At 41.2% G+C, this 26,200-nt stretch overlaps 1 protein-coding gene across 10 annotated transcripts in view; it reads right to left on the bottom strand.

The window, feature by feature from the left end:
- LOC126473268 (nucleolar transcription factor 1-A-like) overlaps window positions 1-14,614 on the bottom strand; it is a 216,924-nt gene extending 202,310 nt beyond the window's left edge. For 3 of the 10 annotated variants that reach the window (XM_050100231.1, XM_050100256.1, XM_050100272.1), the window contains exons 1-2: window positions 14,486-14,614; window positions 12,957-13,049 (exon numbers count right to left, since the gene is read on the bottom strand). The gene's annotated coding sequence lies outside the window, so the exon portion shown is untranslated. Of the gene's footprint in view, window positions 1-12,956; window positions 13,050-13,224; window positions 13,592-14,014; window positions 14,126-14,485 lie in introns of those variants that run through there. The other 7 variants (XM_050100223.1, XM_050100247.1, XM_050100265.1 and 4 more) reach the window with 5 other exon arrangements.
- Window positions 14,615-26,200: the final 11,586 nt, after the last annotated feature.

Raw genomic sequence — 26,200 nt, 5'->3', positions numbered from 1 at the left:
AAAATTCCTGAGTAATGGTTTTCCCTAAGGATCAGTGCTTGCACCTCTGCTGGTCAATCTCTATGTAGCTGACCTACCAACTACCACATCCGGAAAATTTATTTACGCAGATGACATCACTCTTGCATGCCAACATACTAATATGACTGCTCTTGAACAGACTCTTACCCAAGATCTGGAATTGATGGCTGAATACTTCAGGAAATGGCGACTAATCCCAAGCACACTTAAAACAGAGAGATCTCATGCTTCCACCTAAATAATAGGCTGGCTGGAACACCTCTACAGATATCTCTGAATGGTACTGTGATTCCTTACAATTCCCATCCAAAATATCTAGGCATAACTTTGGATTGCACTCTCTCTCATAAAAAACACCCAAATCTGGTTCCAAAACTGAAATGCCGAAACAACATCCTCCACAAATTAGTGGGAACGACCTGGGGAGCTGGTGCAGAGACACTCCGTACCACCACTCTAAGCTTGGTCTACTCAACAGCTAAATACTGCACGGCAATGGAGCTAAAGAGCGTGGACATGGGAAAAGTAGATGTGGTGCCAAATCATATGATGCGAATGATTGCTGGAGCTATTAAAACCACTCCACTCTACTGGCTAATAGTCCTCAGTAACACCGAACCGCCTTATATACGCTGATGCAACATAGTTCAAAAAGATCTCCAGTAATCCACCAGGACCTTACTGTATTTAGAAGACTCAAATCCAGAAATCCTCCTGTGAAGACTCCACAGCAACTTCTGAGCCAAAACTACTATGGCGCTGAAACCTGGCGGACGGACTGGAGAAACAGAGCCAATCCACAATGGCATACTTTATGTGAAACTCACAATCATCTATTGGGCTTCCACCTCCGAAGGAAAACCTGGGTAACACTAAACAGAATAAGGACAGGTCATGGCCGATGCAGATCCTTGATGTACAGATGGAACTTGAGACCTGACCCAGGGTGTGACTGTGGTGTCAAAGAACAAACCATCCACCACCGAGTGTCCACTGAGGGCGTTCACTGGCACTGACGACGACTTCCAGAGGGCAACACCACAAGCTGTGGAGTGGCAACAGAATCTAAGTGTGGAACTGTGATTGCTGAAAATACTGGAATCTGAACTTTATGCAATCTTTTTGTCTTGTAATGTAGTTATACATTTATTGTTATGTGTCACTGTTCAATTTACATTATTTTATTATGTTTACCCCCTATATTTTAACAATGAATATTCTCTTTTATGCTGTTTTCAATGTAGTTTCTCATGCCATAAGCTAAATAAATAAATAACCAGCAGTGAGGCTAACGTAGACTATTACAGAAGAGCTTTTACCACAACACATGGACTATCTTAAGTAACTTCTTGTTTTTATGAATAAAGAGCCCTGTTAATACATACGTGCAGTTTGTGTTATAGAAAGAGGATACCGGCCACCAAACAACTTCTCCTTACTTCCCAAGGTACAAGACTACAGTGACAATGAAACGACACAAAAGATATATATGGGGTTGTACGATATTTCTATATCTCTGACTCAATACTGTTTCCTGAAAATTTGTAAGCATGCACTTGCAGGACAGTTGCTGTCTACCATTACATCTCTGTCAGTTCAGGTTTTTCAGCATCTCAGTGATGCTCTCTCTTGGAGTAAACAAATTTGCAACCATTCGCATACATTCAGTGTCTTCTGCTAGTCCCTTGTGGTAGAGTCCCACACACTTGAGCAATAGCCTGGGATGGTTTGCACAAATATTTTATAAGCAATCTCCTTCATAGACTCTGGACATAAGTTGTCATAAATTGCTGCCAAAATGGATATCACACTCCTTTTCTATTATTCTTTGTAATGAAGGGTGTGACAATAGGCTGGTCTGTAGCGTAACTCGAGGCCCTGGTTAGAAAGGAGAGAGAGAGTTTTATTTTGCATTGACAAAAATCAACAAATGTGACACCACAAGAAGCTATTTTATGGAGTGACTGCTATGGTGACAGATTTAATCTGTGCAGCATTATGTTCTTCAGCACAGTCAATGAAGGCCAAAAATGGTTGACTAGGGGAAAAAATTCATACAGTCGCAAATTTTTGTACAGTGGTAAGAAGGAGTGCCATGAGCAACATGCCAGTGGGTCATGAGCAACACCGACTAAAAGGAAGGACTCGGTGCTTGTTCGTGACGTCATGTCAGCTAGGTACGGCGAACGCCAGGTCTGTTGCAGGCAGAAACGTCTGGGTGTGCTTATCACTATAAATCTCTTATTTTTGGACAAAATGTTTGGTATTGTTTTGGATTCTGCAGTTTTATTTAGATGAAAGATTTTCTTACTATCATGAAGCTACAAATGAAGATCATAGTTCTGTATTAATGAATACTGTCGAAACAAACGTAGATCAATATGAGCAGATGGTTTGCCCCATTGCAAGCTTCTAAAATTTTACATTCAAGTAACTATATTTACTTGATCCACTTTGTTATCAAAACTTAACCCCAACTCCCTTACAATGAACTACTTTCTTTTATTTATTTATTTATTTATTTTCGCTTGACATCGTCATTGGAAATGTGAACTAATTTACATGTGTAAATGTCCAACTGTTGCCAGTCATTAGATTATAGTCGTTTTCAACAAAAGGAATTCTAAACAGGAAAAAAAATAGCTTCATACATCGAAAATACTGCTGAGCTTAAACTTTTTTAAACATGCACATTAGAAAAGATAAATATTCCCCTCTTGCAACTGAAAGGAGAAACTTTATAAGATAAAAAAATTTTATTTGATAAAACAAGTCTCTCTCTTTTGCCTCCTCTTCTGTCCCCCACCCCCTCCCCCAACGTGTACAATCGCAAGATATTTCATTAACATTCAGTGCTCCTCACCCCATAGTCAACCAAGAAACCTAAAGAAGAGCACCAATACGTTCACAGTTTCTTGTTAAAGCAACCCAGTCCAAACGTAACTTCCTCAGATTTACAAATAAGGTAAAGAAGCACGAATTCTGTTGCTGCTGGACCATGAAGTTGTTTTTGTATGTCAATCCTTAAAACAGTTGGAAATTTAAGTTCAGGAGTACACTAATTGTTAAGAAGTGTAATGAATTTCACAATTAATTGATTGCAGAAATCTCTTAGAACAATGTGTGTTGGTCAACTACCGCCAATAGTTTCACATTTTCCTGTGTCAGAGAGGGAGACACCACCATTATGAGTATGCTTGCAACAGACCTGGCGTTCGCCGTGCCTAGCTGACGTGACGTCACGAACAAGCGCCGAGGCCTTCCTTTGAGTCGGTGTTGGTCATGAGTGTGTGGAGCATTTAAATGTCAAGTTTTTAAGTTTTTCTTGAATATCTAGAAAACTGCAGCACCTGGAGAAAATGTTTCCCAGTATGAAATTAAACTACATTAAACCTCTTACAAAAAAGTTCCTATTAATTTTTTCTCTAGGACTAATAGTTTCCACATTGCACAGGATGGAAAGTCTTACATTTTTAAAAACAATGTTTCAATACAAGATTAGTGTATTGTTAAATGAAGTGGGTTAAGAACAAAGTCGCATGAAGGGGAAAATTGTGTTCCAAAGAGGGAGAGGGGATAGTGTGGAGACGCGAGGGTAGATAGGTCACTAGATCGTTGTCATGCACTTCCATTCTTCATAGGTCCGCAAATTGATGAGTGAGCAGGTGCATCCCCCCCCCCCCTCTCTCTCTCTCTCTCTCTCTATATCACACTACATTACAAGAAGCAACTACAGGGAATTTCACAAAGTGAATCACGGGTAATGAAGTGCATCAACATACCTGGGGGTTATCTGTATACCAGAAAGTTCATTAGCAGTACATGGAGTTCAGATACGAGTTACTAATAACACTAACACAAGAAAAACATATGGGCAGATTCTATGTAAATCACTGTACATTCTTCTATGCTGCTAGAGGAGAAACTGAGTGTGAGACATTCTATAAGGTAGAGATAGCATCCTTCTGGGAAAGGTGACTTCCCCCCACCATGAGTGATGCTCACTTTTCAGTTTACACGCAGACTATATTTCCCAGCATTTCCCGTTCACATGTCTTTGTATGTAGACAAAATAACTTCATTGGGCCTGTGCAGTCATTTTCAGTTTATTGAGAACATGTCTGCAATAGTTAAATAAGCTTTTACGTATAATACAATCCTATACACAATGGCACAAAGTGTTTCCATTTGTGTGATGTTGTCTGTGACCATTGTAGTGCTGGACAGAAAGGTACTGAATTAGTAAATGTGGGATCCTGCTGTTGTCTATTGTTGATAGCGTACTGTAAAGCTATATAACCATGCTGTAGTCACTTGATGGAGAAGTAATGAATGACCAGAGAGTTACTGCACTTCTCTTGGCCTTGTATTGCTGGTAGTGTGCACAAGCCTCTTCCATTCAGAGACTGCTGGCACTTGTAGAGTTGGCTACTCTGAGTGCAGCCACTTATGAGAGTTGTCTCGTAAGCACCAGGCTTGACCGAGAGATGGCAGTCATTGTTGAAAAATATCTGTGGATTAGAAAGCATACGATCTCTGAAGCATATATTTCACATTTGAAGATGTCACATTGTTTAGTATTTGTTTGGCAGCCATCACTAGTGAATGTTGGGAGTGAACTTGTGAAAATGGAGAAAACTGGTCATCGTTATGTAATACAATTTTTTTTTTTTTTTTCTGAAAGGTCTCAGCGCAACCAATATTTAATCTGAGCTAGATTCTACTTTGGGAGGGTCTGCTTCTTCGTTGACAACAGTAAAATACTGGGTAGCTGAGTTTAAATGAAGCTGTACAAGCTGCCAAAACGAGCATCGCAGTGGTCGGCCAAATGAGGTGACGACTCCAGAAATGGCGAAGAAAATCCACAAAGCGGTACTAAGTGCAATACATCACATATTATCTGAAAATTTGGACGAGTGAACCGAGGGCAAGGTTTGTGCCACGTGTGCTCAAGCAAAAACAGTGTCGTGAAGATGTTTCGATCGAGTGTTTAGTGAATTTTTGCAGCAACAAAGCTGATTTTTTTGTGTGCTGTTTCATAACCATGGATGAAACATGGGTCCACCACTTCAATCCCAAGACAAAAGAACAGTCAAAACAATGGACACAAATTGGAGAATTGACTCCAAAGAAGGCAAAGACCATTTCATCTGCAGGCAAGGTCATGGCATAGGTTTTTTGGGATGTGTGTGGGATAATTTTCACTGACTAGCTAGAAAAAGGAAAAACTATCACCAGCAAGTATTATGTCAACTTATTGCAACATTTGGGCAAAGAAATCAAGCAAATAGGCTGCATTTGGTCAAGAAGAAAGTGTTTTTTCTTCAGGATAATGCACCAGTTCACAAGTCCGTTATTGCAATGGCCAAAATTAATGAATTAAAGTTTGACTTGCTACCTCACACACCCTATTTGCCAGGTTTAGCCCTGTCAGATTATTTTCTGTTCCCAAACTTGAAAAAATTGCTCAGTGGTCGAAGATTTTCAACAAATAAAGACGTGATGCCAGCAGTTAATGGCTATTTTGAAGAGTTACACACTTCTCATTACAAAAAGGGTATCTAACTTATTGAACATCACTGGGAAAAGTGTATAGAGCTGAAAGGAGATAACATTGAAAAATAAATACTTTTCTTAAAAATTTTTGTGTTTTCTTTGTCGGATCGAGTACTTATGGGACCACCCTCATACTACACTTTCCTAGTACATCTTGCATGACGGGTGTGAATATGTCTGATGGAACAGATCTGATCATGCACAAGTCTAGAACATCAATCTGCTGTAATGCATTGGTTGATTTATTCTGAAATAACTGAAGTTCCGTAACACCTAGATGACCTATTTCTGTTGCAGAGGGAGACACTTAAGCCTCTGTGCCATTTTAAGTGTTGGGAGAGCAGAGTCTAGGGTGATGCATTTTATTACCCCTCATACTATGTTTTCCAGCCACTGACAGTGGAGGCAACGAAATCCATGTGTTGAACACATGTTGTCAGCATATTACACTTAGGGCAGGCTCTTCTGAGTGGCAGACAGCTGATACCTACAGCCCCTTCAACACTCCATCCCACCTATCTTTTTACACATCCAAAACACAATTTATCCCTTGACATGGTTCCATTGCATTTAGATGTGGTACAAACATCTAATACTTGTTCTTAACTCACTTCATTTAACAGTAAGCAGTCATTTTATACCATTAAAACAGTTTTTAATAATTTGTACAATTTTTCCATTCTCTGCAACCTGGAAACTGATAGTCCTACAGAAAAAATGAATAAGATCATTTTGGAAAAAATTTAACGTAGTTTAATTTTGTACTAGGAAACATTTCCTCTGGAAGCTGCATTTTTTGAGTTAATCAAGAAAAAACATTATAAAGTGACCTTTAAATGGCCCACCACTGTCACATACACACCTCACCAGTCAGGATTTTTAGTATGTTGCTCTTAATACTCCCTTCTAACACTGTATTTGCTTCACTGACTGTACTAATTAGCACAGACAGGAGTGAGATAGTTTGGCTGGGAGTCAGTGTGATGCACAGGAGGAAGATCTGCTACAATTTGCAAAATGGGAAAAGAAAAAAATATTAATTTCTGTTATTGCACAGTTCAAGTACCTATTTTCACTCTATATCATGAACTGTGAAAGTACTTTTATGTTATGGCAAATTTCTTTCAAATTTGTGGGGCTACAGCCACTGTTCTTCTTAACATGTTAAGCATTCTGCAGTTACATTCATGTCAAGATTTGGCATTTCATTTTATTGCTACAAAATACACACAACCTGTCTGCTGACACCTCATTTGTGTATTTAGAAGTACCAGTAGATGTCAACAGATATCTTTGTGTCACCATCACACTTCACAACCAGTGCTGACAACAATGCTCTGCAAAACATGCTAGTAATGGCACTGTCCCTGATTTAAGCTCTTACATATTTTTTAATGGACAGTCACCTAATGTCAGAATGTTAAGTAACATTGAATCTGATGAATTAAAGAGTGGAAACTCCTTGTAAGAATACCAACAATGTAGGAAAAGATAGATTGCTACTTACTGCAAAGAAAACATGTTAAGCTGCAGACAGGCACAATTGAAAGACACTTACATAGAGCTTTTGGCTGCAGCCTTTGTCAGTAAATAAAGACAGTCAGACACAAAGCGCACACACACACACACGCGCACACACACACACACACACACACACACACACACACACACACACACACAAAACAGAATGATTCCTCTTTGGCCAATGAAGACTGTGGCCAAAAGCTCTATGTAAGTGTCTTTTAATTGTGCCTATCTGCAGCTTAACATGTCTTTTTTACAATAAGTAGCTATCTACCTTTTCCTAATTTGTTGAATTTGGTGAACACCTAGACATACATAAAAATATGATTACAAATTTACAAAACTTCAACGAATATTCTACAATGGAGAACCTGAAGCAATCTGCAGACACCTACAGAGTTTTCCTGAGATGATAGTAGGGTACATAAATCGCATAACAGCACCTACGGAAGTACAAATAAGCTAGCTTTTTTCCATGTGTAACCCTTGAAAGACAACGAGTGTTTGGTGATAGTCTACAATAAAAGATACAACTGTAAATTCTTTTGTGAAGTTGAAATTCATGGTCATTAGCTTAGACAACACTCATGTTTTGTAATATAATGCTTCTTAATTTTCAGTTACCTAATAGGGTGTAAAGTAGACTAGCCTCCACATGGCTCATCCCAGGCCATGGCTAAATAGTCTACAATACCCGCTGCTAGACCTAAAGTGGATTTCCCAGCTTTCTAGAAATACAGCCTAATGAATGCCAAATCAAATGCTAAAACCTACAGCTCTTATCAGAACCAGCCGACGAGGGATACTGGAGATATTCTGAAAATATCACAGCTGAAAATAGAAGTCACTCTGTCGATGTAGTTTTACTTCAGGAAACACACTGTTCTGATGAGACACAACTAAGAAACAGATGCAAAGTACCTAGTTTCACCCTAGCTGTTGCCACATACCATACAATGTATGGCACTGCCACCTATGTCAGGAATAACATCGAGAGAATGAATAACGTGGTATTCACTACAGAAGGAAACATGGATGTTACACGCATTAAAATTTCTAATATTGAAATTATAGACCTCTATATGCCTCCAGACCAAGCTTGGAATGACAATACAATCTGAGATGTCCAACACTCTGCAGTCATCATGGGAGACTTCAACTGTCACAACACTCAATGGGGATATAACTACACCAACCAAGACCGCGAACAAGTATCCACATGGGCAGAGAGACAGAATATGTTTATAATGTATGACCCCAAAGACAGGGGCACATTCCATTCTGCTAAATGGGGTAGAGACTACTGTCCAAATTTGTGCTTCATCACAAAAGATGTGCAAATTACACCTTATTGCAACAAGAAAGTCCTCTAAGATTTCACTTGCAGTCAACATAGGCCTGTTCTGCTCAACATGAGGACACACATTCCTATCATCAGACTGATTCCTAAACCCTGATGGAATTTTGCTAAATCTAACTGGGAGAACTATACTTCTCAACTAGAGTTTAACATTCAATGGATTCTTCCAAAAGCACAAAATTATGGGTGATTTGTGAGCCTGCTATTATCTATTGCCACAAAGCATGCCCCCAGAGGCTATTGGAAAAATATACATTCCCGTATGGGGCCGGGAATGCACTGACCTCTATAATGAATGCCAAGAGAATGACAACCTTGACGAGCTTTTGCAATGTTTGGATTCAGCTCGCCGAAAAAATGGCACACACTAATGAATGAAATAAGTTTCGAACATTTCAGTAGAAAGGCATGGCACTTACTGTCAAGAGGGTGCAACTTCAATTAAAACAGTACACAATAGTGATTACATAAATCCCAATGATGTTGCCAACAGAATTTTGAAACTTACACGTAGAACACCAGAGGTAGACAAAAAGAAAACCAGTGAAATCAGAGCAGAACTGAACAGCATCAAAGGAAGAACACGTGAAACTGATGTCTCAAAGAATTTTGAGACATACGAGACCTCCAAGGCCATTAAGGACACAAAAACAGGGAATGCCATAGGCATCAACAGCATATACCTAGAATTTTTTAAGCATTGCGGCCCCTTTGCTCTATGATGGATGACAGAATTCTTCAACAACATTTTACAGACGGGAAGGCTGCCAGCCCTTTTTAAGAGAACCAAAATCATAGCAATCCTAAAATCGGGAAAGCACCCTGAAGACTACACACCCATAGCTCTCCTGAGTGTCTGCTATAAATTGCTCAAGAGACTCATTCTTAACAGAATAAAATCCACTGTTGAGGAGAAGATACCAGTGGAACAGGCTGGCTTTAGACCTAAAAGGAGCTGCAGTGACTGGGTACTAGCAGTAACCACACATATTGAAAAGGGCTATGAAGAAAAGAAAAAAAAATCCACAGCTGTATATATTGATCTATCATCTGCGTATGACACAGTACGGGACAAAGAATACTGCTGAATTTTTATGCATCATACCTTGTAAAAAACTGGCCACACTCCTTAACAACATGGTGACAAATAGACACATTGAAGTACACCTTAATGATAAGAAAAGCTGTAACTACCAACTCAATGATGGTCTTCCCCAGCGATCAGTACTTTCGCCTCTGCTCTTCAATATATACATATCTGACCTACCAAACACCTACTCTAAAATGTTTATTTACGCCACCAACATACGTTTAATTAGCCAATCTGTCGACTTCGAGACATCAGAAATTACTCTTGAAAATGACCTGAAAAAGATGGATGAATATTTCCAAGTATGGCAAACCCAATGCTATGAAGACAGAGACAACCTAATTTCACGTAAACAACAAGCAAGCATACTATGCACCCAGAATCGCTTTCAGAAACCAAATGGTGAGATACAACCCTCAACCAAAATACCTGGGAGTAACATTTGACCGCAGTTTCATCTTCAAAGCCCACCTGGAGGAGACAGCCTGCAAAATAAAAACTAGAAATAACATAATTCAAAAACTGACAGGAAATGGCTTGGGAACGAATGTGATAACCCTCAGGACATTGGCCCTTGCTCTTGTCTATTCAACAGCAGAATACTGCAGCTCTACATGGTTAAATAGCACCCATACAAGAGCAGTAGATACTCAACTTAATAATATCTGATATCAGGAGCCATCAAGTCAACACCAACCCAGTGACACTCTGTTCTGCCCAACATCCATACTCCACACTTCCTAAGACAGTTAGCACTGAAAAAAAGAGTGGCAAAAATGCCTAGACAACCGTCAACTTCCTATCCATCAAGACCTCATCTCCTAATCTTGACTAAGGTCTCATAAACCATCATGGAAGGTGGGAGAGGGTTTAATAAGAGACAATTTTAACACCAATGATGCTTAGTGCTGAGAATGGTCTTCCTCCAGCCCAGACCCAAATAATCTAATCAAAGATCCAAGCCAACACCCTGTCAGATTTGAGCTACCAAGGAGATCTTGGACATCACTCAACCGGTTCCAAAAAGGGTATGGAAATTGTCACTACTGGAGGCACAAATGGGGCATGGTTGATACACCGGACTGCAACTGTGGACACAACAAACAGACACTACAGCACATCGTCACTGAATGCCCTTTCAGGAAATTCCAAGGCACCTTCCAGGACCTTCATTTGCTTAAGGGAGAAGCTACTGCCTGGCTGAAAGGACTGGACATCCATTCTTGAGCAGTACAGTAATGCGAACTACATGGTCACCTTATGGAATTATACATCACTTGTTATTTTACTCCATGTGAATTGATATACATATATGTCATTATCAGTATTTTATTTCATAATCAGTATGTACTGTACATATATCTTTTATCTTAAAATGTACTAGATGTAATCTGATGCTGTAGTACTGATGTAATGTGTTGCTGTATTTAAAGCCATACTAAATAATAAAAACAGAATTACCTACTTTTACACTTACAACAGTTGTTTGGAGAGTTTAATAGTAAACAAGAGTTATCAAACAGCTGGGTTTAGTGCAGCAGGGGATACAACCCGTCGGCTTTGGACAATGACGTCACAAGTCGCCAGAGAGCAGTTTACCATTTTCGCTTTTGCTCTTATGTTTCAGTTTCGTTTTTTTTTTTTTTACTGATTGCTTAATAAAATGGATCTGTTTATTCTATCTCGTGAGATTTTTTTTTAAAAGCCAAAAAACACTTATCAGCCACTGAAGGGAGCTACAACACTAAGAAGAATCGCTTCTCGATTGGCGACTTGTGACGTCATTGTCCAAAGCCGACGGGTTGTATCCCCTGCTACACTAGTCCCAAACAGCTACTACAGATGTAAAAGTTTGATAGCTCAGAAAGCTATCAAAATAGTAACACTTGCTATGCATCCTCATGAATCAAAGTTGTTAACAAGATATCACATGAATACCAAAATAAGGAAGAGTTTCACCAAATCTTATGTTGCAAGCATACTTCTTACACAAGTTTTTGCTGGGCAATACCCTATATGAATGTGAAAGCTGTATAATACACAGGAAAGATAAAGGTCACAAGAGACCAATGAAATGTAGATATGGAGGGAAGTAACTAAAGTCAAATTGACATAAAAGATATCAAGTTCTTAAACCAGCAGATGAAAAAAAAAAAAAAAAAAAAAAACCACCTCAACGTACTGGAGCAACGGGAAACAAAAATGATAGGCCATGTTCTACAACAAAATAGCAAGGAGCAAGAATATGAGGTACAGCCAGTAGATGTTACGTTGAAAATCTCAAGAAAATGATAGATTCTGAACCTATTATGAAATTAAACACCAGGAAGAAAATGATGGTTGTAAAAACAAAACCTGACCTTACGAACATGACAATTACTTCTGATCAAACACATATTACTTGTGTGAAACCAGCCTAAGTATTTCCTTTTTATTCACGTAATTTTGTATACACACCTACTAGTCAGAAATCTGTCTATTATGAAAGTTGGTTTCTCTGATTTATGTTACAGTTTGCCATTTCTAAATGAAAAGAGTAGCCTATTAAACATGGTCCTCAGAACCAAATTATCAACTGTCAACCTTACACTCACCTCAGTCTACGGCACAGATTAGTCTGACATAACCAAGATTTCAACAGCAATCACAACCATACACTAACCAGAATCTGTGGCTGAGCGAAGGAAGTAAGGGAGGTGAAAAAAAAAAATCTCATCTTCCACATCAAACGTTGGAAACTTCTCTGGTGTCTTAAGGAAATCGCAAATAGATAAAAACAGTAGTTCAACCATGAAAAAAAAAAAAAAGTAGAAATTAAATTCAAATGTCTAACAGGATGAAGACTGCTCACAGTTCATCATAGCATTGCACCATTTAACAAACTGAAAAAGAAAAATAGTTCCAGTATTTTTGCGTATAACATGTTCATTCTTATATTACAAGCACTGGGAAAATAAATCAATACAGCATGGAATTAGAAAACGAAAATATAATGCAATAAACACCGGCAAAATAAACATCCAAATACAGCAATATCGAAATATATGAAAAAAAAGGAAAACAGCGGTATATACTAAAATACATTGAGAAGCAGTTACACACACACACACACACACACACACACACACACACACACACACCTATTGTTTCCAGCTGAATTTTTCACTCTGCCACTAGTTAATACACGTACAATTTTTGAACATTTGACACAATGAATCATTATGAATGCAAAATTGTGTTAAATATCACATCACACATTTAACGCAACGATTTCGAAACCTGAGTAACTAGTATTTGTAGTTCATTTATCAATAGGTTAACAGCAACGACAGTTAAACAAGTTAAACTCCCATCTTTCGGAAAAAAATAATTTTACAGTATTAGTGCTGGGCACATGCTACTTACGGTTCTTTCCTGAAGCACACTTAATACTTGAAAAAATGGAATATACACCGTTCACTTGGAAGGAAAACTTGCATTTTATTTCTCTGCAAAACACTGTAAGCAGAACAAGAAACACTCTTTTAGAAAACCTCACTAATCATGTTCGACTTCAGTTTTCAGAAAATGCAAAGCAAAATGTTGAATAACAAATTATAAGTGTACTAAACTTGTTCTCTGACAGAACGAATGCAAGCATTTAATGCCAGTATTACTAAGCTGTATCCCTTACACAATATTCAACTGTCATCAAAACACGCACAATGATCGCTGTCATCGGGCCAGGGCGTTGAGGAACAAGCTCAATTAGTCCATCATAACTATAAAAAGGCCTCTTGATTTGAAACGAATTCCCATACGAGGTCCGTAACGCAATGGAGAATTTTCAAATAATTCGTTCGTATTTTCCCTTCAGCTGGAGATTTTCCTCATTAATGCTAACTTCATTTACAATAAATGTAATGTGTTGGCTGTCACACTCAAACACCTAAGTTACATTCTGGATAAATTTACTGAGCAGTCGAACGGCCCATCAATTATCTCCTGATTGTAACAGAAACACAGAATTTTAAGAAATTCCATAGAACCAAAATTCGCACACATTTGAAGCCTGTAAGACAAATAATACACTGCCGAAATATCACGGGCAGTCACCGCAAGGATATGGCGGCCAGACCCCCAGCGCTTCCCGGGATCCGTCCCCGGCCTCGCCCGCTACTCAATGACCCCGTCACCAGCTTCTACATGACACGTCGTGTCTCGTTAATCGCTCAGTAACAAGGAACAAGCTGTTGTAACACCGAAAATTGTAACTTCTCGCGACCGAAAACCAAATTAAGTGCAAAATTCTTGGAGTTTGCCTTGCAAACTTTAGAGGCGAAGATCACATTAATCGACCCTAAACAGTAGCCTTCAGTTCTCTGTCTCCTCTGTGACGTACATTCATCTATTCGCGAAATATTATGATAACCTACATCATGTACACTGAAAAATTAGCAATTACAAGGCCTGTACACATGTACCTTACTGTATTTCGTCACTGTTTCCAGCTGCAGTTGAGTCCGAGTACGACAACGCAGGACATGGCGGCCAGACCCCCGTCACTGGCCGGGATCTCCACCCGCCCTCGCCCGCAACCTCACTTTCCCGATCTGCACTAAACGCAGTAAAGTTATGCGGCAAGATTGTCACTTAAGAAAAGCGCTCATGCTGTAGAAACTATTGTCGATAAAAATTACCATGACAATGCTCTAGGATAAAATTACGTTATATTTAATTCCTGCTCTTCATCGAAAGTAGGTAACGACATTACTGAACATCGGCCACACGTTAATAAACTACACATTCCCAATGAGTAAAGATTCAGTGCTAAAATTTTAAACAAATTCACAATGATATTGATTTTCAGAACACAAAAAGCACAATTTAAAAATATTAATTGCGCTGTGATAATCCGGAAACAGTGAAGGAAATACAAAATAAATGTAAATTACCTAATTACAATATCAAAATTAAATATGATAATGAACACTACATCAACCAAATCGCTTCGTTGATATTTATGTTTACACCTCAATGTTTACAACAAACAGCTCTTTCTCCACTCGTTCCTACTGGTAGTATCACTATCTGACACCAGGTGGCTTCGCAGCAGAGGTATCACCATGACAACATATACAACAACCAAGGAGGTTAGAGTCCATTCAAACAACTACATATGCGAACATCGCGAACATAATCACAAACATTTGTAATGGGTTATCTCTGATTTGTCCCTGCCCACAGAAAACCAAAATGTCAAAGGTTATTTTCACATAAAAACCTTGTTTCTAACTATATTGAACAACATTTGAAGGTATTACAAGCACAGTGTGTAACCAACATAACAAGCATTTGATGTATAGTATGATAAATAAAATTTCTCAAAGAGTCTATCAGTAATTAAATAACGGTAAATCATTCAGTATGAGCTACTTGTTCTAGTTTCACACATAATGCGAAAGAAAATGTTAGTAATTTGAAAAAGAGAACCATCATAATCAGCACCAAGGGTAGCAACGGATTCCAACAGTTTTCATTTTCCGCATTAGTTTAAAATACGATACTTTCATTCACAAAATACTTGACAAACTAGACCTGTAAATTTGTAAATGTTTGTCATATGACTTACGTTAATTTTGTTGTTCTTAAATTATAATACCGCAATATGTCCAATATCTTGTAAAAGTGATCTACAAATGAATAGTACTGCTACCACTACTGCTGCTGCTGCTAAGCTCGTGTAGTTAAGTAGTGACTAAGGGCTGTAATATTTTAATATTGAACAAACTTTGCTTTCCATCAGTCGGTGGCTCTATGCAGGCACGCTGTTCAGACCTTAAATGGGAACATTTGCAAGTTTCTTTAAAGATGCCACAACCTCGACAGGCAACACAAGTAGCAGCTGGATGCAAAATGCTCGTTTCTTGGAGGTCAAATAATTTTGATTTAAACTAAGATATGGTACCCTATCTGGGACTAGTAAAGTTGTGCACAAAGAACGCAACTATCTAACAGCACATTTACTCAAAGAACATTCTACATAGTAAAGATTTCCCATGAGGAAATGGTTCAAGTGGCTCTGAGCACTATGTGACTTAACATCTAAGGTCATCAGTCCCCTAGAACTTAGAACTACTTAAACCTAACTAACCTAAGGACATCACACACATCCATGCCCGAGGCAGGATTCGAACCTGCGACCGTAGCGGTCGCGCGGTTCCAGACTCAAGCACCTAGAACCGCTCGGCCACACCGGCCGGCCTCCCATGAGGAAAGAGATGACAATAACTTACAATTACACAGCAACCTAGACATGTAAGCTATCTTACAAGCGTGGATATTGCCACTCGAGAGGCAATAGGGTCACATGGATAATACCACTCTTATCACATTCTCAGCCATAATCATGGAGAAACTAAACTGTTTTGTGTATTTAATAACACTAGGTATTACATAGGCTATATGTGATGTAGTGATTTTGAAAAGAAATAATCGTTTGAAAAACGATAATTATAAAATTATGAAAATGTGACGTTTTGCTTAGTTTCTCAGTCAGTTTTAACACCAAACCCATAAACGGCAATAGTATGCATTTAGAAAATGCACCTAGTATCTACTGTGTATGCATGTCACAAATGCCCACACATGTATGATGAAGGTAGGAGACGAGGTACTGGCGGAATTAAAGCTGTGAGGACGGGGTGTGAGTCGTGCTTGGGTAGCTCAGTTGGTAGAGCACTTACCCACGAAAGGCAAAGGTCCCGATCTCGAGTCTCGGTCCGGACACACAGTGTTAATCTGCCAGTAAGTTTCATGTATGATGAGCTTTCTACAAACATCAATGTTGAAATAATGGAGCTCAAGACAATATTTTGATTAAACAGCTTGAACTTCCAGCACTTCAGTTCAGTTTTTTTTTTTTTTCCACTGTCGCAGAGCGAGAAAGTGGTAATAAGCTGCAGCCTATGTATTCTGTATTTATGAGTGGATTGGACTGATAGGGTTAAAGGTATGAAACTACGAGATCATCAGCCCCTTCAACCTACATGCATTAAGTCAGGAACAGTCCTCAGAGAGGGAGAACACAGATGATAAATTCCTGATGGATCTGATTGTAGCCGATTGTCAATAAAGCCAATGAACAGAAGCAAGTGGAAGTGAGATAGCGGTAAGAGGGTAAAGGCGAATGAGTTGCTCTGCACAGAAACCAGCTGGAGGCACGTTATATAATGGCAGATGCACCCTCTGCATCCAACTGGTGTGTCCTCACTCTCCATTACGACAAGAAAACTAGATTCGATTTGATTGATTTGATTTCATTATAAATCCGTGAAACAATTTACATTGTATGGATTTCGTCATTGAATATTATTCAATTTAACAGTTTAAATTTGTTTCTTACACAATAGTTGTCAGTGAAACTTTCTTATAATCTAATTTACATTTCTCAGTCTTATATAATTATTATTTCTCCATATAGTTTAACACAGAACTTTCAGATTTTAAGTAACCTTTTTTAATTCAAGTAATTCATTACTGTATAGTAAATTTATTTTTGATAAATTTTTTTTAGTTTTCCTTTGAAGGAGGAGACTGTCTCTATGTCTTTTATGTTTAGCGGTAATTTATTATATAATTTGATGACATTGTACAATAGACTCTGTTGTGTTTTAACTTTAATTTTTCTATCCAGATGCAAATTATTGCAGTTCCTAGTTTCGTAACCATCTACAGAACCATTGTTAGCATAGTGTCCAATATTTTCTGAAAAATATATTCACATGGGACAGTTAAGATTTCTAGCATTTTAAAAAGTTGAAGGCAGTGGACCATGCTGCCACTCTTGGTCATTTTACGCACTGCTCTTTTCTGCAATTTGAATATAGCTTCGATATTTTTCCTGTTCAGTCCCCAAAATATTATCCCATAACTAATAACAGAATGGATATACGCAAAGTATACTGATCTAACACATGAAATATCACATGCTGAAGTAAGAACTCTGAGGGCATAGCATGCTGTAGAGATTCTGTTATGAAGTATTTTTACATGGTCTCCCAGTTCAACTGACTATCAACTTGCATGCCAGTAAATTTTGTGCTTTCCACCCATTGTATGGTTTCATTACCTAACTTCAGGTTATTATAATATGGTTTTTCGTTTATGTAAAGGTTCATAGCACTTGTTTTCTTAATATTAAGCGTGACTTTGTTGTTAGCTGCCCACTCATATACACTTTTTAGTATTTCTTCAGCTTTCTCTCTTGGATCTACATGTGATGTGTTATTGATTAGCACATTAGAGTCATCTGCAAACACTATTGTATGCCCATGCTTTATGCTTTGTGGGAAATCATTAATATAAATTAGAAATAGTACTGGACCTAGGACACTACCCTGTGGTACACCTATATTTATATGTTTGGTGTCAGAAATATGTTTTTCAATACAGTTGGAGTTACATAATAAATGTGTTATTTCAGTCATCTTTATTCTATTTTCAAGATATGATTGGAACCATTTTTTTACAATCCCCCTAATTCCCAGTTCATCTAGCTTATCGAGTGCTTCTAAAATACACTCCTGGAAATGGAAAAAAGAACACATTGACACCGGTGTGTCAGACCCACCATACTTGCTCCGGACACTGCGAGAGGGCTGTACAAGCAATGATCACACGCACGGCACAGCGGACACACCAGGAACCGCGGTGTTGGCCGTCGAATGGCGCTAGCTGCGCAGCATTTGTGCACCGCCGCCGTCAGTGTCAGCCACTTTGCCGTGGCATACGGAGCTCCATCGCAGTCTTTAACACTGGTAGCATGCCGCGACAGCGTGGACGTCAACCGTATGTGCAGTTGACGGACTTTGAGCGAGGGCGTATAGTGGGCATGCGGGAGGCCGGGTGGACGTACCGCCGAATTGCTCAACACGTGGGGCGTGAGGTCTCCACAGTACATCGATGTTGTCGCCAGTGGTCGGCGGAAGGTGCACGTGCCCGTCGACCTGGGACCGGACCGCAGCGACGCACGGATGCACGCCAAGACCGTAGGATCCTACGCAGTGCCGTAGGGGACCGCACCGCCACTTCCCAGCAAATTAGGGACACTGTTGCTCCTGGGGTATCGGCGAGGACCATTCGCAACCGTCTCCATGAAGCTGGGCTACGGTCCCGCACACCGTTACGCCGTCTTCCGCTCACGCCCCAACATCGTGCAGCCCGCCTCCAGTGGTGTCGCGACAGGCGTGAATGGAGGGACGAATGGAGACGTGTCGTCTTCAGCGATGAGAGTCGCTTCTGCCTTGGTGCCAATGATGGTCGTATACGTGTTTGGCGCCGTGCAGGTGAGCGCCACAATCAGGACTGCATACGACCGAGGCACACAGGGCCAACACCCGGCATCATGGTGTGGGGAGCGATCTCCTACACTGGCCGTACACCACTGGTGATCGTCGAGGGGACACTGAATAGTGCACGGTACATCCAAACCGTCATCGAACCCATCGTTCTACCATTCCTAGACCGGCAAGGGAACTTGCTGTTCCAACAGGACAATGCACGTCCGCATGTATCCCGTGCCACCCAACGTGCTCTAGAAGGTGTAAGTCAACTACCCTGGCCAGCAATATCTCCGGATCTGTCCCCCATTGAGCATGTTTGGGACTGGATGAAGCGTCGTCTCACGCGGTCTGCACGTCCAGCACGAACGCTGGTCCAACTGAGGCGCCAGGTGGAAATGGAATGGCAAGCCGTTCCACAGGACTACATCCAGCATCTCTACGATCGTCTCCATGGGAGAATAGCAGCCTGCATTGCTGCGAAAGGTGGATATACACTGTACTAGTGCCGACATTGTGCATGCTCTGTTGCCTGTGTCTATGTGCCTGTGGTTCTGTCAGTGTGATCATGTGATGTATCTGACCCCAGGAATGTGTCAATAAAGTTTCCCCTTCCTCGGACAATGAATTCGCGGTGTTCTTATTTCAATTTCCAGGAGTGTATATTTAGTGAGATATGTTGTTGCTGCTTCTGTGCCTTTCTCTTTTCAGAAACCAAACTGCTCTTTGGTTAGGAGGTTGTGTTTATTTAAGTAGCTCATAAGTCTATCTTTCACAATAGTTTCTATTATTTTTGCAAAGCACGAGAGCAGTGAGTGTGACCTATAATTTTCTATATTTCCTGTGTCTCCTTTTTTGAAGAGAGGCAGTACTTTAGCATATTTTGAGTAGTCAGTAAAGTAACCCTGCTTGAATGATTGGTTTATAATATTAACTAATGGTGATAACAGGCTCTCTATACAGTCTTTAATTAGAAAAATTGGAACTTCATCTAAACCAGCTGAATTTTTCAGTTTGCAAACTACTTTGTAGATTCCTTCCTTTGTTGTGGGCAGTAGTACCATTGAATGTGGTCCATTTTTGTTTAGCAGTATGATCTGAGGGACTTTTTGCTGTAATTTTGTACCTATACTGCTGCATTAATTATTTATATAGTTTATAGTCTCCAGCGCGACTTCTAGCTGTTGGACTTTGACATTTGTCACTCCGAAATTTGTTAGGGTCGACGAAAATCGTACCCAGTTCTTCGCGCTGTTCCCTGACGGTGTAGTTTATATTGTTTATATAAGTGTTACTCATCGCTCTTCTATGTAAGATTCCAATGATTACGATTCTAGATCTTGTAAACAATTTTTTCACCGAATGAATTACATTTCTTGTATCGTTTATGATTTCTTGTTCGCTGCTGCTACGAATAGAGTTCGTCCCAACATGGATTATCACACCTCTGACGTTTGTCGTTGTATCCCTACTATTCCTAAAGTTAGTCTGTTTCAGTGTTCATAATATTTTTAAAATGCTTATTAATTTGTTGTGGTCGAATGCCAGGGCGAACATCGACGTCACAGTTCGCAACTACTACATTTTTCAATATGGAGTCGCCAGTTGCAAGAAATTCATTTTTGTCTTCCTGTTTAGACGAATCACTTTCACGTTTCTTATTCTTCTTGTGTGTCACTGTTTTCCAGCTATATTTGTTTACAAAAAGCAACATGGACAAGCTGATAAAATCTCAAGAAACAGAACAACGATGTCAAGACAGTAAACCAACAACAGATGTACAGGAATAAGAAGAATTTAAAAGGTGGGAAGAGCAAGAGGCAAGCAAGATAGCTGAGCAAGGGCTGTCATGAGCACCCTGTATCAGAACAGATGAAGGGGCATCCCTCCAATCCCTGAAGTGGTTGATGAGGCCAATGTGCCCTACCTCACAGGGAGAAGGAGAAACCACCTTTATGGGTAATATTTAAAACTGGATCAGCCATTTTGGCGTCATCTGCTAGCACCAGGGGCAGTGTGACTGCAAGTTTAAGGTTTCACTGTAAAGTGGCCAAATTGGGGGAGTCCAGTAGGGCGTGGGCCACTGTTAGATGGGCACCACACTGACAGTGGGATGGATCCTCATGTTGTAGGATGTGGCCATGAGTCAACCAAGTGTGGTCAATGTGAAGCCAACAGAGAACTGAACATTCCCTATGAGGATTTTCAGTAGGGTTTTAGAACATATACTGTATTCGAATATTATGAAGTACCTCGAAGAAAACGATTTATTGACATATAGTCAGCACGGATTCGGAAAAATATCGTTCTTGTGAAACACAACTGGCTCTTTATACTCATGAAATAAAGTGTCGACAGGGGATGTCAAATTGATTCCATATTTTTAGATTTCCAGAAGGCTTTCGACACCATTCCTCACAAGCGTCTTCTAAGCAAACTGCATGCCTACAGAGGATCGCTTCAGTTGTGCGACTGGATTCGTAATTTCCTGCCAGAAAGGTCACAGTTCGTAGTAATAGACGGAAAGTCATCGAGTAAAACAGAAGTAATATCCGGCGTTCCCCAAAGAAGTGTTATAGGCCCTCTATTATTTCTGATCTATATTAACGACATTGGAGACAATCTGAGTAGCCGTCTTAGATTGTTTGCAGATGATGCTGTCATTTACTGTCTTGTAAAGTCATCAGATGATCAAAACGACTTGCAAAATGATTTAGATAAGATATCTGTATGGTGAGAAAAGTGGCAATTGACCCTGAATAAAGAAAAGTGCGAAGTTATTCAGATGAGTACTAAAAGAAATCAGCTAAATTTCGATTACGCGATAAGTCACTCAAATCTGAGGGCTGTAAATTCAACTAAACACTTACAGATTACAATTACAAATAACCTAAATTGGAACAATCACATAGATAATATTGTGGGTAGAGCAAACCAAAGACTGCCTTTCATTGACAGCACACTTAGAAGGTGCAACAGGTCTACGAAAGAGACTGCTTACACTACGCTTGTCCGCCCTATACCCGAGTACTGCTGTGCGGTGTGGGATCCGCATCAGGTGGGACTGACAAATGACATCGAAAAAGTACAAAGAAGGGCAGCTCGTTTTGTATTATCGCGAAATAGGGGAGATAGTGTCACAGACATGATACGTGAATTGGAGTGGCAATCATTAAAACAAGGGCGTTTTTCGTTGCGACGGAATCTTCTCATGAAATTTCAATCACCAGTTTTATCCTCCGATTGCTAAAACATTCTGTTGGCAGACACCTACATAGGGAGAAATGATCATCATGATAAAATAAGAGAAATCAGGGCTCGCACGGAAAAAAATAAGAGCTCGTTTTTCCCGCGTGCTGTTCGAGAGTGGAACGACAGAGAGACAGCATGAAGGTGGTTCATTGAACCCTCTGCCAGGCACTTTATTGTGAATAGCAGAATAATCACGTAGATGTAGATGTAGATGAGGAACATTAAGGGAAGACTGTCACATGGTTGTGGTCACCTTTATTCCTCAAAATTTGTTCAGGGAAAGCAGGGTACATCAAAATCACGTTCCAAGACACCAACAATTGATGGTATAGAGTTGACCAATAGTCCCATTCCAGTATCCCCTTCTCCAAAGCGAGTGTCCTTGTAGCCAACTTGGCCCTGGAATCCCAAGATGACCTGGTATCCAGACAAAGATGATCGACCGTCCAGCTTGATGGAGTTCAGGAAAGAGATCCTGGATAGTCACAACAATGAGTGTCGAAGTTAGCACTGCTTGATAACCTGAAGACAATGCAGGGAGTCACTCCCAATTAAGAACGTCTCGCTTGTGCAAGACCGAAAGTGACATAGAGCCTGAGTGATGGCCACGAATTCTGCTATAAATACACTGCATCTGTTTGGCAGGTATAGTTCACTGCATCTTGCTTATGTGTGAGGGGAAAACTGATTTGACTGTCGACCATAGAGTTGTCAGTGCATACCACATCAAAACCTGGAACTGCATGAAGAACAGCGACGAATAATGGCGAAAAACCATAGGGCCAAAAGAGCCTTACGGTCGAAAAGATAGATCGAGACAGATTTGAAGATGGGATACATATCATCAGGTAGTATGTTGTTGCTTCCTGACAAGAGACGTCTCTGAGGGATGTTGGAGTTTAGAGCACAGACACTGGTAAAATAACTGCGACTGTGACTCCAGTCTTTGGTTGGTGTTGTGGGAGGTGATCTCCCTCCCACGAAAAAGGATACAGCAGTTCAGATCTTCAGAGGAGCAGTGAATGTGTGTAGCATACTTCAGCAGCAATTGTTGGCACCTGAGCTGTAGTGGATGGACTCCAGCCTCTGCAAATAGGTTGTTCATGGGGCTGGTCCAAAAGGCACTTGTAACAAGTTAAATCCCACAATGGTTTACCAGACCCAACATTGCAACACTGACGGTGATGCTGTGCAATATGGGACAGTATCAGAGCTTTATATAGCCACAGAAGTATAGAGTGTTCTGCATCCCAGCAGGTGATACAGAGGCAATGAAGAATATGAAAGTTAGGGAAACCACGTCAACTGGGCATCAAAGACCACTGCCAAATTTTGATGAGACTACACCACATTGAGCAGCTGGTCGTTGAGGTAGAGTTCTGGTGTGAATGGACAGTACACCAGTGACAGAAGTGCATGATGAATACCTTGGCAGCAGAAAACTGGAAGCCATGAGTGAGAGCCCAAGAATGCACCTTTTCTATCACACCCTGCAGCTGGTGTACAGCAACACCCACAGATGAGGAGCAATAATAATTGCAGAAATCGTCATTGTCTTGGGAGGGTGACACTGTAGATCCCACAGCTTCAGCTAGGCCATTTATAGCCACTCAAAAGAGGACACGCTCAGTAACTCAATACAGAGTCCTGTGGGACCCCATTCTCTTGTATATGCAGGGTACTGTGGGAAGCACCAATTTGAACCCAGAAGGTACAGTGCGACAAGAAGTTCTGGACAAAAATAGGGAGTGGGCCCCAGGGACCCCATCCATGTAGGATAAGGAGGATGTGATGATGCCATGTGGTGTCATAAGCCTTTGCAAGTCGAAGAAGACAGTGATAAAGTGTTGAAGCTGGGTAAAAGGTGAGCAGATAGCTGACTCCAGGGAAACAAAATTGTTAGTGGTAAAACGGCCTTGAGAAAAACTGACCTGGGATGGAGTCAAAAGATCCCATGACTCAAGGTACCAACACAGCTGCAGGCTCACCACTAGTTCGAGCAGCTTGCAGAAAACATTAATGAAACTAATTGGGCAATAGGTGTCCATCTAAAGTGGGTATTCAGCCAGTTTCAGTACTGGAACGATCGCACTTTCTCGCCATTGAGATGGAAACTCACCTTCTCTCTAGATACGGTTAAAATGGCAGGGACATGATGGTGGCAGTTCATCGATAGGTGTTTGAGCATTGGCTGTGGATGCAGTCTGGCACTGGAGCCATGTCAGGGCAAAGAGCTACGGGACTGAAGAGTTCCCACTCACTGAACGGAGCATTATATTGCTCTAGGCGATATGTTATGAAGACACAGAATGCAGGCTGATGGTTTCAGAGGCAAAGACTCAAGTGTAATGCAGAGCGAAATGTTCAGCGACATCATCATGTCGTTGTGGGCAACATCATTCAGGGAGATGCCAGGTACACTGTGGGAGACTGGTATCCATAGAGGTGTCGAACGTTTGCCCAAACCTGTGAAGGAGAGGTACACAGTCCAATGGTAGTAACATACCATTCCCAGCACTCTTGTTTCTGACTTTTTATTTGTTGGCAGACCCGGGCATGGAGCCATTTTAAAGCAATGAGGTGCTCCATTGATGGATGACACTTATGGCATTGAGAGTCTGTCAGTGATCTCTAATGGCAACGGAGATTTCTGAAGTCCACCAAGATGCTGTATGCTGATGGAGGTATCATGAGGAATTGGGGAATGCTAAGTCTGCTGCCCATAGAAAGGCGGTGGTTGTGCTCTGGACAGCCACATCAATATCTCCATGTGGCAGGGCGCTAAGGGCGATGGTAGAGGCAAAAGGATCCTAGTCAGCATTGTTGAGAGCCCATCCAGGTGGACATCCAGGCAAGTGATGCTAAGGGAGGGACAGGCCAAGATGAAGGTCCCAGTATCAAACCTACTATCCTTTGGTCCACAATGGACTCAATGGATAAAATGTGCACCCATCGCTCCAAACTGGCATGTAACTTGTGATCTGTCTGTAAAAGGAGGGCACAGTGGAAGATGATACCTTGTACTATACTAAGACTATTATGGAGGATGATAGTCAAAGGAATATCACCTAGCTTGTCACAGGTAAGCAGGACCCGCAGGTGAGCTGGGATACTATTTTAAACAGAAATGAACCACTATTCATCTTGCAAATCACTGCTACTTCCTCAGACCTGCCCTCAAGCCGCCAGATAAAGAGAAATGGCTTTGTGGCTAAAAAGGAATCCCTATCAGTTCTAGAGCAAGCTAAGTACACTCCTGGAAATGGAAAAAAGAACACTTTGACACCGGTGTGTCAGACCCACCATACTTGCTCCGGACACTGCGAGAGGGCTGTACAAGCAATGATCACACGCACGGCACAGCGGACACACCAGTAACCGCGGTGTTGGCCGTCGAATGGCGCTAGCTGCGCAGCATTTGTGCACCGCCGCCGTCAGTGTCAGCCAGTTTGCCGTGGCATACGGAGCTCCATCGCAGTCTTTAACACTGGTAGCATGCCGCGACAGCGTGGACGTGAACCGTATGTGCAGTTGACGGACTTCGAGCGAGGGCGTATAGTGGGCATGCGGGAGGCCGGGTGGACGTACCGCCGAATTGCTCAACACGTGGGGCGTGAGGTCTCCACAGTACATCGATGTTGTCGCCAGTGGTCGGCGGAAGGTGCACGTGCCCGTCGACCTGGGACCGGACCGCAGCGACGCACGGATGCACGCCAAGACCGTAGGATCCTACGCAGTGCCGTAGGGGACCGCACCGACACTTCCCAGCAAATTAGGGACACTGTTGCTCCTGGGGTATCGGCGAGGACCATTCGCAACCGTCTCCATGAAGCTGGGCTACGGTCCCACACACCGTTAGGCCGTCTTCCGCTCACGCCCCAACATCGTGCAGCCCGCCTCCAGTGGTGTCGCGACAGGCTTGAATGGAGGGACGAATGGAGACGTGTCGTCTTCAGCGATGAGAGTCGCTTCTGCCTTGGTGCCAATGATGGTCGTATGCGTGTTTGGCGCCGTGCAGGTGAGCGCCACAATCAGGACTGCATACGACCGAGGCACACAGGGCCAACACCCGGCATC

The sequence above is a fragment of the Schistocerca serialis genome, chromosome 1, assembly GCF_023864345.2.
Source record: "Schistocerca serialis cubense isolate TAMUIC-IGC-003099 chromosome 1, iqSchSeri2.2, whole genome shotgun sequence".
Classification (NCBI taxonomy): Eukaryota; Metazoa; Arthropoda; class Insecta; order Orthoptera; family Acrididae; genus Schistocerca; species Schistocerca serialis.
This window is presented reverse-complemented; position numbering and strand designations above follow the sequence as displayed.